This window comes from Onychomys torridus, chromosome 1 (genome assembly GCF_903995425.1).
Source record: "Onychomys torridus chromosome 1, mOncTor1.1, whole genome shotgun sequence".
Taxonomy (NCBI): Eukaryota; Metazoa; Chordata; class Mammalia; order Rodentia; family Cricetidae; genus Onychomys; species Onychomys torridus.
The window spans coordinates 54,647,697-54,662,735 of NC_050443.1; the positions used below are offsets into that span (position 1 = coordinate 54,647,697).

The 15,039-nt window shown below is 47.6% G+C and overlaps 1 protein-coding gene across 3 annotated transcripts in view; it reads right to left on the minus strand.

The window, feature by feature from the left end:
- The window catches only part of Slco3a1 (solute carrier organic anion transporter family member 3A1), a 280,922-nt gene that overhangs the window by 52,696 nt on the left and 213,187 nt on the right, over nucleotides 1-15,039 (minus strand). The window lies entirely within an intron of this gene.

Consider the following 15,039-nt stretch of genomic DNA (forward strand, 5'->3'; position numbering starts at 1 on the left):
ATATTTAGGTATATGTGACTATGCCCAATATATGAGCAATATTTAGAGCTATAATCTATATGTACAATGAAAAAATATGTTTAACCTCATCAGTGTCAAGAAAGAAATGAAGTTCTCATCCTTTACCAAATAGGTATGAACCAAATCAAGTGTCCCCCACCCCACCCCACCCCACCCCGTCAGTTCTTACCTGCAGGGCCAGAGCAACCCATGAAGGGCTGAGCTATCAACCTTGATTTGATCACACCCTACATAGTAACTAGTGAGATCAGCTTGGAGTTTTTACTGCTCAAATGTCCACAGTAGGGAGAGCCACAGCAGGGAGTCTCTGGCTTATAGACTGGTCATTCAGCTTTTGGTCTACTCATGGTGCTGGGGCAGTTCCAGGATGCTCTACCCTCCCTCCATCCCCATCCCCAGACCTTGATCCCTTCTCAGCTGCATCTACATCTTATACTAAGTCTCCTTTCCCAACCTTTTACCACACACATACCCTGCCTCTCAGGTGGGCTTTCCTCATTGTCCAATCTAACCTGAAAGAGGCTTCCAGACAACCACAGGTGTTTTAGGGACTCACGAGCATTGGCTTGGCATACACACTCTGAAGCTGTGTACCATGTTATATCTCAGCAGAGCCTGAGAGTGGTGTGCAGAGGCTGCATTCTTCCATCTTAATTATGGCACTCTACTTCCCTTACAGTAGGTTTCATAAGCCACTGAAATTTCCTCTTCTATCAGTGCTTCTGAAAACGGAGATACGTCTTTGTACTTTGAAAATAAGTACATTGCTTAGGTTTCCAGTAATTAGAATCCTTGGCACATGGTCTTCAACCAGCTTTCCTCAGAAATCCTGGATGATGCTAGATCAGCCCTGTCTTTTCAGCATTGACACCTTTATGTGTGTGTGTGTGTGTGTGTGTGTGTGTGTGTGTGTGTGTGTGTGTGTGTGAATGCAGATGCATGGATGCCAAGGCATGTCTATGGAGGTCAGTCTTGGCTGTCAGTCCTTGCCGTTCACTTTGAGACAGTCATCTCTTTCTTGTCTTCCTGACTCATATGCCAGGTTTGATTCTGCAGAGCTTCTGCAGTGTCTCTTGTCTCTGCTTCCCACCTCCAAGAAGTTAGAAACTTGTGTTGTTCATTCAGCCTCTACACAGATTCTGGGGAATTCAAACTCAGGTCCTTAGACTTGCATGGCAAGCACCTCTACCCACTGACCCATCTCTGACTCTACACATTTATTTGGGTGTCTCTGCTGGACACCAAAATCTATACATGCTCAAATCTATTATGTAGAACAGTATAGTGCTTGTCTGTAACTCACGCCCATCCTCCCGTGTACCTTACGTCATCTCTAAACTGCTAAAATCAAGTACAAGGCGAATGTTATGCAAATAGTTGCTACAGCCCATTGTGTAGGGGACCATGATAATGACGAAGTCTATACTTGTTCTGTACAGATGCAGCTTTCCGTGGAGTGCATTTCAAGCAGCAGTAGGTTGGGTCTGGGGATGTAGGACTTACACAGATGGAAGCCAGTGGTATTTACAAAATAATTAACCAAATAGAGCTGATTCATCAAGTGCTATGGCTTAAGACAAGTAAACTGATTTCAAGTAATTTGAAGACATCTTGTGTAAATCATAAATAATTCTCTATAAATAGTACGGATAGAAGTGAGATGTAGGTTACAGCAAACATTGTCCAAGTGCCGGGCTGTGATTAGACTTGGGGCTGGCTGGGAATGTGGCTCGGTTGGTAGAGTGACTGGCTTCGCATGCACACGGCCTTGGTTTTGATCTCCAGGGCTGCACAAAGCAGGTGTGGGGGCACATGCTGGTAATCCCAGCCCCCGAGAGGTAGAAGCAGGAGGATCAAGTTCAAGATGGTTCTCAGCTACATAATGGGTTTGGGGCTAGCCTCAAACACATGAGATCCTGTCTCATGCAAAAAAGGACAATTAATATTTTGCTAGACTCATATTAATAACAAAAAGGAGGCATAGTAGTAGGGTGTACTTGTTTCTCCCTGTGCACATGGAAAAGATCAGACACAGAGACTCCTGTAAAGTCAGACTAAGTGTTAAAGAAACCCAACAAAGGGCCTGTGGCCATGTAAAATAAAAAGGTGGGCTGAGAGCCCAACCCTGCACTCCAAGGTGATGAGTTAGCCAGCTGTCCTGAAGAAGAGAGCTAATTACACAGGCTCAATTGCATCTCCTAGGAGACAAAACCTCCAAATGGCCCATCTAATTAGAATAAAATAATAATAGGAGACACATAAGTTTTTAATAACATTAACAGACAAGCTCAATGCATCAAAATGACAGAACAATAGACCAGGGACTGGCAGACGTACAAAACTTAAAATTTATCATCTCTGGGAAAGATATCAAGTTTCCAAAGTGAAACTCTCCAGAGGTGGGGGGGGATTTGAGGGATTTAGTTATAGCCGTGTGCTGGACCAGATGACTGGAAGCCCAGGATTACCACGGACTGAGCCCTTTATCCAACATCCAAGGGACACAGTCAATAACCGGAGTTGGTGGCCTCGGCTGTTCTACTTGTGTTTCTGAGGCTTTAGGAAGGTAGCTTTGGGGTTAACTGAATGTGCAAGAAAAATTAAAGCCAAAACTTTACAAAGGGTATGAACAAAGATGGTAAACAAGCAGCTTCAAGTCCTTGGACTTGAGGCCCGTACATTGTGCATGCTTAGAATTTCCTGGTCTTTATGGGCACGCTGTGTGTATACTTTACAGGCCTTTAAACATTTATGGCAATCTGACTTTTTAGAAGTATCATTTCAAATAAATGCCTAGGAGTGTTTGCTTTTAAAATCTGTGTTTAAATGTTAAGAAACTTACCTTTGTTAAATCCATATTGTTTTTAAGTATTGTACAAATACTCAGAGAACTGTTGACTCTCCAGTGTTTAAAGTGTAGCTTAACAAATGCAGAAAATGAACACAATGGGCATAAACAGAGGTCGATTTGTTCTTCATGGACAAAGGTGCTTTGGGTATTAAGACTGCATCATGGTAAGTCACTGCTGATGGACCAAGGCAAATGAGAGTGTGTGCCAAGCATGAGGGTGTTCTGTACCCAGAATAAGGGACTGGTCGGTCATGGCCACCCATTGTAGAGAGAGCAGTACAGATCACACCATGCCATCACAGCACCTCCCTGGAAGGGGTGAATATGAACCAAAGTCCTGGCTGCTGTTGTGTCATGGCAGACACCACTGTTTGGTGTCTAGGCTTTTTCAGAAAGATGACATCTATTTGGGAAAGCACAGCCAACAGTGAAGGGGCAGGTTTGGGACAAGCCAGCTAGATGGTTCTCCACCATGCTTTCATTTCCTCAGTTGGAGGACAGGCTTTGCCAAGTGGGACTCCAGAAGAATGAGGAGCTTGGCACTCCCCCGGACCACACCACCAGGAGCCTCTGACAGCAAAGTTTATCTGGCTCCCAAATGACACGGATGGCGATTTGAGTCAATTACTTCATCTCTTTTGACCTCAGTATGGCCTTAATCGTCATCAGAATCCTCCTGATCCGTTTGAGGGTAGGAAGGGCTCTGGCCCCATGAAAGCGATTCCAGTTAATAGAACATTTCCATACTTCTGCAGGCTTTTAATTATTCTGGAGTTCATTCCATTCTGCAAGAAGGGCTCCTTGTTAAGACAGGAGCCTTCCTGCTTGTCTTAATGCCTAGTGACTAACTTCTTCAATTAGATGTGAAAATCATTAAGTTCAAGAATCAGTGGACACCTTATTTGCATGACCCTTCTCTGTCTGCAGCCCAGCTGACCGGCTTCCAGAAATGACAGCTTCCTCCCGCATTCTTCGTCCCATCCACAATTTTATGGCATCAACTTGTGGCTATCAAAAGCTGACTCCCTTTTCACAGGTTCAGCCCACCTTCCTTCCATACCCCAGCTTGGAAGTGAGGCCTTAATTAGCTTGATTGTGGGGCTGTCCTAGTGCTTCAAGGGGCTTGCTAAACCCATAAAAGCCAGCCTTTCAGGGAAGAAGTGGCTAATGTAATGAGTGGCCCAGACAAGCAGAGACTGGTGAACTAACGCCACAACAGGCCACTGAACACCTGCAGCTTCCTTTAGCCATTTAATTCTCCCTTACTGATTTGGCCTTGGTACTGGTGCTGAAGTGTAAAGGGTTGGATTGAGTCCTTTAGTTCTGCCAACTGGGGAAACCTTTCCAGCTCTCACTGGGAGTCCACTGCTGTCACAATAGGATGCTACAAAATTGGAACTAATCCAGGGGAGCCGGTTCCATGGAAAGCAGGCTGCCTACTGTGAGCCCTCAGAAGACATTCCTGTGGGACAGAGGATTGCTGTTCATTGGCGGGTCCCTTAGAAGGGGAAAGGCAGATCTGGGGACATCCTAAGGACTAATGTCATCAGAGCATTGTCTATGTGCTAAGTGTTATTGCATATAGTGTCATTAGCATATTGCCAATGTGCTAATGTCATCCTATGTGGTAACCATCAACACACTGACTCACAACACAATCCTCACAATAAACATGAGCTTGGAACCACTGAAAGGCTCCATTTACAAATGAGGAAATGGAGGCAGAGAATGGTCCCACCACGAGAGAGACACAGTAGAAACTCCAGCCACAGCACACACTTGTGATAAGTATGTTATTTTGTCCTGGATTCTCTGAGCTACTATTTTTATTATGAAGATTAAGCAAGCAAGCTGGACCTGCCAATAAGAAGTACAGCTTCACTCTCACAAATAACAATGAAAAGTCCCATTGAACCTGGGTGTCTTAGCCACTTTCCTACAGTGTGTTAATAAACCATAACCAAAGAAAGAGTTTATTTGGAGCTTACAGTTTCAGAGTGAGTCCATGACAATTATGGAAGAGAACATGGTGGCAGGTAGGCAGGGAGGCATGGCACTGGGGCAGTAGTAGACAGTTCACATCTTGAGACACAACCACAAGTCAGAGAGAGAGAGAGAGAGAGAGAGAGAGAGAGAGAGAGAGAGAGAGAGAGAGACAGACAGCTAACTGGGAATGGCATGGGTTTTTAAAAACCTCAAAGCCCACCACCAGTGATATACTTTCCCTGACAAAGCCACAATTATTATTGTTATTTTACTTTTTATTGATTCTTTTTGGATTTCACATCATACATCCCTATCCCTTTCATCTTCCTGTCCCTTTGCACCCACCCTGTGCCCCTGCAGCCTGCCCACCAACACAAAATAAAATTTTAGAAAAGGAAAGAAAAAAATCTCTTCATGAAAGCCTAAGTGTGACACTGTGAGTCACACAGTCTACCCTTCAGTCCATACATCTTTACTTGCCAGTGTTCCCTGCCATGAGCCATTGGTCTGGTTTGAGGCCTCTGACTTTTGCTGGGCCCTCACTGGGACTTGTCTTGGACATCCTCCTGTTTTCCTGTGTTACAGAGATCCTGCAACTTTGGGCCTGCAAGACCTGCCCCTTCACATGCTCCAGCAGATCACAGATGGGGTGGATGTTAAGGTGGGCCAACTCATAGCCCTGGTTCTGGGCCTGGGTGGTAGCTAAGTTGGTCAGCCCACCAACTCTACCTAATCCTCATCACCAGGGAGAGCTCTTATGCACCTCCCCAGCAAGTTCACCTTATGCAGCGAGTAATGAGGGGCAGGGCCAGATCTCCTGGTTTCAGGCCCTCAGGCCAACCCAAACCCATACCAACAGGGTCAGCTCTATTGTGTGGCCCAGGTGAGGTGCAGGGGTCACTCTCCCAAGTGCTGCAGCTGGTGAGGGGCAGGGTCTTCTCTCTCACCTGTCACAGATGGCAAGGGGTAGGTGAAAGGGGGAGAGCCTCTTTCCCTCACCCTTGCCACCACATGGGGGGTGGGGCCAGCTCTCCCACTGCCACATTCTCAGGGCTGGCTCACCCAGGCCTCTGCCAGCAGGGTCAGCTCTACTATGCTTCCCAGGTGAGGTGCAGGACCTATTCTCCTGAGTGCTGCAGCAAAGGCCACACTTATCAATCCTTCCCAAACATTTCCACCAACTGGGGACCAAGTGTTCAAACATGTGAGCCTATGGGGGAATTCACTTTCATTCCACCTAAGTAAAAAAAATGATCTGCTGTGGTGTGGACCTGGGACTTAGTCCAAGATTTTTTGAGGAAAGGAGCTAGGAAAGAGAGAAGGGAAGGAAGAAATAAAAGAAAGAGTTGAAGGGCTGAAGGAAGGGCTTAGTACCATAGAAAATTTTGCCTGAGGAAAGTTTTATACCATCAAGTCAGGAACCATGCTCTAAAGAGGCAGGCACTGTGGATTTAGATTTTGGATTCAAGACTTGGTAGGTCTGTGAGTCATCCCCACTCATCTGTGAAGATGCAAAGAGACTCAAGATCAAGAAGCAGGTGATCCCAGCATCCCGGGCACACAGGCAGGAGCTCAATGAGTACCAAGATAGGCAGAACAGGTGGAAGCGAGGCCCAGTGAGGGATTCCTGGCATTTGCACAGTGTGTTATGGAGTCACCAGGCTTGCTTTGGTAATTCATCTTATGAATGGACTATTGAGTGACAGTTGGGAAAGGACTGGGACGGGGTTACCATGGCCATGGAGGTATTATGTTGAGTCATCATTGGGGCCAAGGGCTTCCCCAATAGAGGTACCTCCTCCAGAGAGCCAATCAACAGGTCAGGCTAGGAGTCTAGTATCCTAACTCACTAGCCTTCCAGGACTCGGAGGACCCCAACAGTGGTTATTGTGGGGCTCCATGGAGATCTTACTAGATTACACTCAGTGTATTGTGCTTTAGTCTGTCTACTCAGACTGGCCTTGACTTGCTTGCTTTTCTTTTATTCAGATTTGTTGTCACACCACTGTTCATACTGTCAGACGAGGAAGATGAGGCCTGCATATGCAGTGATCATAACCACAGCAGCCACATCTGTCAGCCTTCCGTTGCTGACAGGGCACTGGGCAGAGGGCTTTGCCTCCACCACAGAGGCGGGAGGTTCAGCATCACTGCTTCAGACCCAGGTCACCAAGGTGGGGTTTGTTGTTGTTGTTTTTGTTTTTTTGTTTGTTTGTCTGTTTTGTTTTGAGAGCCCTTGCACAGGAATGCAAAGCTGAGCTCTGAAGGAGGATAAATCTGAACTCACATATGAACCTTCAGGCTGGCATGGGGATTTGAACCAAGAAAAAAAATTGGTTTTCTAAAAGCTGAGTGGCCATGAAGCATTTCACCACGGGTGGGACTCAAGAGAACAAAGGAGAGGAGAGAGCTGGAGAATTGGAAATCATCCTAACAGAAGGGACGGATGGGAAGGAGAAAGGAGGAGAAAAATGGGAAAACACTATGATGGAGGTACTAGAGTGATTCCAAGATTAAGGGCACACCCTGGGAAAAATGAAATATTATGACGTAGCTGCCTCCCAGCTGGTTCTCCATGTGCCCAAACCAGAGCTGCCATTACTGGCAACAGTGCCTAGCTTCTTCCTGTCTTTCCCAGGTGAAGAGCTACCTAAGAGCAGGGATGAAAAGACAAAGTCATCATGTCCCAAAGAGCAATGTCTAACCAATGGGGGGCGGGGCAGAGCGGGTTAAGGAATCCAATAACTAAATGAGTGAATGCATCACAAAGGTTTGCAGAGGAGCTGGTGCAGGCTTTTGAGAGACAAAAGGCAAACCCATGACCAAACTATGAGTGAATTCCACAGGCTCCTGTCTGTGGAGGAGGTGGGATGATGAACTCTGACGATAAAGGACGCCTTGGCTCTGGGGTCAGAAATCCAGAACATGTGTCTCTTCTCACTCCCACGGACAATTCTAGAGCCGTCTAGACCCCCTTGGTTAAGAGTAGAAGAAAGTCCAGGTATAAGAGGAATCCAGCAGTGACCAGGAATTTTCTGGAAGTAAGCATCTATTTATTACACACTGTCCTCAGGCTAGGCAGCCTCTGGCTGCAGCTATAGGTCTGCTGTGGCCATGCCAGTAAAGCTGAACCAGTTCGCTAGTCTCTGCCTCTGACCTCTCTCATTGCACTCTTGGAGGAAATATCTCCCAGGTGTCCTGTCCTTCGAAGGGAACAGGTACAGGGCAATGCTTTCTTTCTTTGTAAGAAGGAAGTTGTGGCCTGGGTGAGCAAACAGGAAACCACCAGCCCCAAATAAACACTTAGAACGAAACCTAAGTGTGAACTGGTGTGTGTGAACTGGTGTGCACTGGCCAGGGCAGCCACAGCCAAGAATGGTTGATTTCATTGGTTCTTTTGGGACCGCCAGGAGGGCCTAAGGGAAAAGGAATGGTTGGGCCACTCTTGCAAGTCCATTTGAAGGCAAGAGCGAAGAGTCAGGCTATCGCTCCACACTGCTGTTAGTTACCCAGTGTCTTCCCTTTCCATGGACGGCCTGGGAAGCACAGGCTTACCCAGGGATGGCAGAGATGACAGGTGAAAGCGGGATCAGAAGCAGCAGCTGCTTCTTCAGACCCAAGCGTTGTATCTTTCCAAGGCCAAGACACCAGAAAGAAACCGACTTAGATAATAATGAATCTCCTAAGCAAACAGGCACTCTCCTTCACAACTGCATCCAAAACCCTCCTCTGTGAAGATGCATTTGGCCCAGGCACCACACAGGGTTTGCTGTCCCTAGTTCTTCCGGAACTGAAAACCCAGCAGTGTGAGAACTCATTCACGGAAAGTCTACAAGGACAGACAGAAGCATTCTGGAAAGGCAAGTGGATGCACAGTCCACCTCAAAACCAAGCCCTACCTCCTACCTTGCTTGCTTGCAGCAGGACCTCATGGCACTCCGGTCACCCTGGGAGTCCATCCTGTTCCAGCTTATCTGTGACAGAATTCTCTCAGCACTTCAATTTATGCAAGTCCAACTATGGGGAGGGAGGAACTGTAGGCAAGCCTGTAGGGTGTTTTCTTAATTAGTGAGTGATGGGGGAGGGTCTAGCCCATTGAGGGTGGTGCCATTCCTTACAGTCCTGGGTTCTGTAAGAAAGCAGGCTGAGCAAGCCAGTAAGCAGCACCCGTCCATGGCCTCTGCATCAGCTCCTGCCTCCAGGGTCCTGCCATTTGAGTTCCTGTCCTGACTTCCTTCACTAATGAACAGTGATATGGAAGTATAAGCCAAATAAACCCTTTTCTCCTTAACTTGATTTTGGCCATGGTGTTTCATCATAGCAATAATAACCCTAACTAAGACAACATGCTTGTTATGCTAACACCTGGAAGGTAGAGACAAACAGCTCTCCCTGGGTCTTGCTGGCTATCCAGCCTAGATAAATCTACCAGTTCTAGGCTAGTGAGAACCCCATGTGGAAAAAATCAACACAACAACAAAATCTGCAGATGGCTCCTAAGGAATAACACATGAGGTCAGAAACTCTGGCCTCTACATTTACGTGCACATATGTGCATGTCCATCAGCACACACATATGAACTTGCCTTTCTCCCTACAATGTAAGAAGGTTGTGGACAGGTTCCTACCTGATTAGATACTCACTGCTTTCCCCATCCTGATGGTGTTGATCTGTCCCAAAGATCCCCCTCAAGGGATGCTACCTTCTAGTTATTTCCTTTTGCTTATTCATTCAACACATTCTGACACACCAACCATGCCCGGCATCATGCTGGGTACCCTCTTCTGTTTGGCTCAATGGCTCTGCTGAACTAGCCAAGAAGAGAGCATCCCATTAAGGGGCACTCCAGTGCTGGTTCCCAGCAGGCACTCCATGATAAAAACACTATGAACTCACTGAGCAGCCTGGTCCTGGTGAACCATAACTAAACTCCTGTGACACAGCAGGATGTGAGACACAGCCTGGCTCAAGACTGCCAGTGTTTGGGAAGACAGATTGCTTCATTCACCATGGAAGCAAGAATGTAGAATTTCACAGTCTACCTACTACAGGGTAAGAGGAGACAAATCATATTAGAAACAGCATTCAGCAAGCAGTGTGGGCATGCTCAGAGTACCAGGATCCCTGCAAACACACTTGAATGAAAGGTGCAGGGGCCCCAATAAGCAAAAAGTGGCAGAAGCCACTTGCTGAGCTGAGAAGGGATGAAAGAAGCCAGAGCTGGGGAGGGGTCCAGCAGACCCTTCCTGAGATGGGTAGGTCACTTGTGGGCTTGTGGCAGCTCATAGACCATGTGTTCACAGGTGGGCCATATGGAGGCCAAAGCCTGGGTAGGTTGGGGTGGAGGGGGCCAGGATGCTTCAGGAAAACAAAACTGCATTGGGCCTGGTAATGCTCCTGCCATCATCCCTTCATTTCTCCCCTCACCACTCGCAGAATGTAGCACCAGGGTGTCAACCAAAATGGAAGCGTCTCTACCTTCATGGAGGTACAAAGGAAGGCATCTGTCACTCATCCAAAAGGAAAACGAAGCCACGTCAGGGAAGGGGTCCCTTCAGGAAGTCAAGAAGCTGTGCTTCGGAAATGAAAGGAAGCTGATGTCGAAGATGGGATGTGGAGAAGGGCACTGGGAGCATTTTGGAGGTGAGCAAGGGATGTGGAGTGCTTCTAAGGAGACTGGGAGACTGACACAGCAGGACAAGGCAGGTGTGACCAGGGAGCCACAGCAGGTTCTGCCACTGTCTCTTCAAGCAGCAGCTGTGTCGGTTATAAAATACATGACTACAGTGACCGGAAGGAGGAAGGGAGGTCTTCCTTTCTAGACGAGCCTTAAAGACACACCCAGAGGCCTGGGCTGGTGGTGCATGCTTTTAATGCCAGCATTCAGGAGGCAGGAGGCTGGTGGATCTCTGATCTCTGTGAGTTCGAGTCCAGCCTTATCTACACAGCAAGTTCCAGGACAGCCAGTGCTATGCAGAGAAACCCTGTCTCAAACAAAGACACCCCTCCCCCTGCCCAGAGATGTATTTCAGTGACGACTCTAAATGGCATCAAGCTGTCAATGAAGATGAAGGGTGAGTTTAGGTCAGGAAGTTGCCCTGGGTGGACAGCAGCCGGGGGAGATTGGGGACAGGATCCCACTGTTGAGATTTGGCCGAGAAGAGCCACTGAGCGGTGCTGGGCTGTGCTGGGCCAGGGTGAGGCATCAAGGCAGAGCTGTGTTCCTCTCCTCATAGTGGGGTCCCACTAGAGAAAGTGCACAGGGCACAGCTGTGGACATTGAGAGGCCACTTGTCTGTCAGTGGGTGAAGGGCTGAGACAAGAGTGTTCAGCTTCTGACCACCCCTCTCAAAGATCAAAGTCAGGAGTTGCCCTGGGGATTCTGAGCCTTGACATGGGCAGTTAGTTACACTGATCCCAGCAGGTCAGGACCTGCCAGTGCCAGCAGGGAGCAGAGGCTTCTTCCCAGCTCAGCTGCAGCCCTGTTGGAAGATCCATTGTTTTAGGGGACATCTGTGTGGCTGCAGGAGACAGTTTTAGCACACACTGCTGAAAGGTCACTTAGCACCTGGTGATGCCACTTATTTTTTTTAAGAGTCTACTCAGTCAAAGAGGTAGCATTGGCTTAAGGAGACAGGCATTGTTTTCTTCACATTGATTCAAGTGTCTTTCTTTTCCAACTCTAAGTTTGATTTCCATGAAATACCTGTCCAACAGTACCAATGGCTCATAGGCTTGGAGAGTCAATGGGATAATAGATGAGAACAGTTTTGTTGCTGCTGGCGTGTGTGTGTGTGTGTGTGTGTGTGTGTGTGTGTGTGTGTGTGTGTGTGTGTCTGCGAGCATGCATGAACATGCAGGAACCTCCATAGAGGCCAGAAGTCGGATGCCCAGTGTCTTCCTCTATTGTTCTCCATCCTATCTTTTGAGATAGAGTCTCTCACTGAATCTGGAGCTTGCCAATTCAGACTGCCTGAGAGCCTCATGGACCTGCTGTCTCTGCTTCCAGGTTAAGGTGTGTGCCACTGTGCCTGGCTTTTTACATGGATGCTGGAGATCTGAACTCAGGTCCTGAGTCATGCTCCCAGCCTGCGTGTGTGCACACACATGCATGCACATGCTCATACACTCACACCGTGTTCATTTGTTTCTTCATTCATTAAAATGGCGCCAGTTCGTGTCAGGCACTGCCTCACACTGTAAGTGAACAGGTGACCGAGAGCTTTGTTCTGGAGGAGATGCAGAGCACCCCCTTGGGTGGACCAGACTACAATGGTCATGAAGTAGTAGGGGCTTTGCAGAGGCCAAGTGGGTGACAGGGCAGTATAGCTGACCTTGTCCTGAACACAATGGGGCGTGCACATAGAAGGGCAGGGTGTGTGTGTGTGTGTGTGTGTGTGTGTGTGTGTGTGTGCACATGTGGCATGTGTGCACCCAAAAAAGGGTGCTTTCTGTAGAGGGAAGGACAGAGACAGGCCAAAAGTGAATCAAGGGAGGAAGGATATTGTAGATAGTAAAGAAAAAAGGGAGTGTTCCTGATGCCCTGCACAGGAGCAGATGAAGGGGACAGATCACTTCACTGGGGAGCCAGATCCTGCCCATCAAGGCTTCCCAGGAGATATCTGAGATAACGTCAAAATGAAATGCAAAACTATAGAAGTGACATTGAAAGTTCCACACGTCTATTATAAAAACATGCCTATGTCTATCACAAAATTGTGGGTGTGAGATTTAACATGCAAGCAACGATAACATTGAACGTTGATTTTATAAAAAATGACTGATTTTATTTAATTAATTATGTATTTATTTATGTGTGCGTGCGCGCCCATGCATAAGCAAGCAGGCCATGGCATGGATGTGGAAGTCAGAGGACAACTTGTAGGAATCAGTTCTTTTTGCTGACCACGTGAGTTCTGGGGCTCAAACTGATGTAGTCTGGCTTGGCAGCAAGCATCTTTACCCCATCAGCCACCTTAATGGCCCTGGATTATTTATTACACTCTCCCTGAGCTGTTCTCCCCTCTAGATGGCCTTTCATAAATCCCGCACACACTGTACATAGCCACTGAGAAGGTCATGCCACGTGCCAATATATAACCTATTGGCTTTGAAGGGGAGGGAAGGGGGGCCCAGGTACTAGGATGAAGGTGTGGGAGTGGCCACCTCAAATCTGACGTCATCAGGGCAGAAGCACCTCAGGGCCAAGGAAAAAGATCTGGTGGCCTGTTGAGGTCCAAAATTGTGCCTGGGTTTGGCAGCCTCCCACCTGGGGACGGGGAGGGCAACATGGCAGCTTAATAAACCCAAGCATTGTTTGTCTGCCATCTGCTTTATTAAAAATGCTTATGCAACAGTTGCTATAAGCTGGGGACTTCCAGGCTATCCTGAAACTAGCTTCCATGCTTTCCACTCTGCCCCCACTTCTGCAGAGAGTTACAAACTCAGCTGATGGCTGCCTTTGAGGGTAGCAGACCTTCAAAGACTGTTCTTTTTCACAAGGAAGCATATCCCTTGAAAACTGAACCACAGACCTAGACTCCCATTATCATGATAGGGTATGCACCCTGTATATGGTGATAAATAGAAATGCCAACTGGAAACAGTTGCTGAAGATGAAACCAGACCCCCATGTTAAAGCCAAGCAGAGCTAAATGTCATGACCAAGGTGGCACAATAGGGGAGTGGCTGAGCCGAACTGGAGCTCAGGATGTTCCACTCCAGACAGGTTATTCTGTATCACTCTCAGAAACCTAGAAAGGATGCATGGTGGGATTGAGGGGCTGCTCTAGACAGATTTTCTGAGCATTGCTGGGGACTCAAATAGGTTATGCAAGAAGGAAAATCTTTGTGAGCTCCCAAGAGACACATGAGAAATGGCCATTAAGATTCTGAGATGGGGGTTGGGGATTTAGCTCAGTGGTAGGTAGAGTACTTGCCTAGCAAGCACAAGGCCCTGGGTTCAGTCCTCAGCTCTGGCAAAAAAAGATTCTGAGATGTGCTGGGAGGTGGTGGTGCACGCCTTGAATCCTAGCACTGGGGAGGCAGAGCCAGGCCTAGCCTGGTCTACAGAGCGAGATCTAGGACAGGTACCAAAACTACACAGAGAAACCCTGTCTTGAAAATAACCAAACCAAACAAAAACAAAAAAACCAACCAAACAAAAAAGATTCTGAAATGCCATGGCCCTACCACAGCCAGGGCCTGTGTTGATGGCCATGGCTCCTGTTACTGAAGGCTGTGTGGATGCCCAGGGTCTGGGCTGCCACCTGAGATCATGTGGGTGTTTGAGAGCCACACTGCCACAGAGGTCATACTGATCTGAGTGGCCTGTGCTGTTCCCCATGACCATGGTGACATCTAGGCCCAAGCTATTGCTGAAGTCCAGCCATATCTAAGTCCATGGTCCTGTTATAGCTGGGGTTGGTATTGATGTCCATGGCCCAGAGATGTATGTGTGTTGTGTGTTGAAATTACAGGGCTATGGTGAGTTGGCCCCATCCTTTGTAGGCCCTGGGAAATCTGACCCTGTCCCTCAATGGCCACTGCAGCAGGAGAGCTAGTCCCACCCCTCATGGGAGAGCTGACCCCAATGGTGTGAGTGCAGGTGAGCAAGCTGGCTCTGCTCCTTGCCTGAGGGGATAGTCTCAGTGGAGGACCACCTCAGCTATCACCCAGGTCCACATCTAGTGATTGGGTTGGCCCACCCCAACATCTACTCCATCTATGACCTGCTGGAGTCTGTGAAGGGACTGGTCCTGCAGAACCACAGCCGCAGGATCTCCAAGATTCAGGTCAACAACAAGATATCAGAGAAGTTTAGTGAGGGCCTGGTATTGATGGTGTATCAGAAGCCAGAGGCCTTGAACCAGACCAACAACTCATTACAATGAGCACTTTCAAATAAAGCTGTTTGGACAAAAGGGTGCAAACCACAGCTCCCAAGGCCACTAAGACGAACGAAGAGATGATGGAGAGGACAGAGACAGAGGATCAAAGTGGTTTTGGTTTGTTTGTTTTTAACTATATATATATATAGTTATATAGTTATATAGTTATATTTACTAATATATTTTTTTCATTTTCTTGGGGGGTGGGCACTGCAAGGGTGAAGGATGTATATGGAAGGACTGGGAAATGAGTGGGATTGGGGCATATGATGTGAAATTCCCAAAGACTC